Below are 516 nucleotides of genomic sequence, written 5' to 3' on the forward strand. Positions count from 1 at the left end.
TTTTTTTTTTTTTTTTTTTTTTTTTTTTTTTTTTTTTTTTTTTTTTTACCTGGGTCTGGAAGCTGTAAGCAGGAGCTGTCCTCCGAGCGTGGTGCTGCAGGTGTAGTGACAGATCATCCCACTTTGCTCTCTGGATGTACAGCAGATTTGCATGGGCGCTGGCACGCATGCGCAGGGCCTCCCCTCCCCTTTTCACCGCCTCCCGCTCCCCCACCCCCTTCGCTTCGCTCCCCAATACGGTCCTCAGTTATCCCCGCTGAAGAGCTGTAGCATTCGGTCACAGGAAAACGCTGCTAAAAATAAACGCCGGACCGGATTTTCCTCTGCAAACTAGAAAATGGATTGAGCTGGGACTGTGCATCGTTCACCAACTATTTTCCAGGATGGATGACTGAAACCTTAAGAGAAGGCTAGGGTCTCTGAGCTGGGTCTGGTTTCCCCAGCCAAGACAGAGAATTTACGAAGGCTGTTTCTTGGTCACAGTATGGGTGCCTCTTCCTCGTCGCTGCAGTAACT

The 516-nt window shown here is 49.4% G+C and overlaps 1 protein-coding gene across 4 annotated transcripts in view; it reads right to left on the reverse strand.

Annotated features, from left to right (window-relative positions):
- Positions 1 to 208, reverse strand: part of LOC107154279 (fibroblast growth factor 12) — a 350,801-nt gene extending 350,593 nt beyond the window's left edge. For 3 of the 4 annotated variants that reach the window (XR_007347966.1, XR_007347967.1, XR_007347965.1), the window contains exon 1: positions 50 to 208. The gene's annotated coding sequence lies outside the window, so the exon portion shown is untranslated. The remainder of the gene's footprint in view (positions 1 to 49) is intronic. The other variant, XR_007347964.1, reaches the window with a different exon arrangement.
- Between the last annotated feature and the right edge of the window lie 308 nt (positions 209 to 516).

The sequence above is a fragment of the Marmota marmota genome, unplaced genomic scaffold, assembly GCF_001458135.2.
Source record: "Marmota marmota marmota unplaced genomic scaffold, marMar, whole genome shotgun sequence".
NCBI classification, from domain to species: domain Eukaryota; kingdom Metazoa; phylum Chordata; class Mammalia; order Rodentia; family Sciuridae; genus Marmota; species Marmota marmota.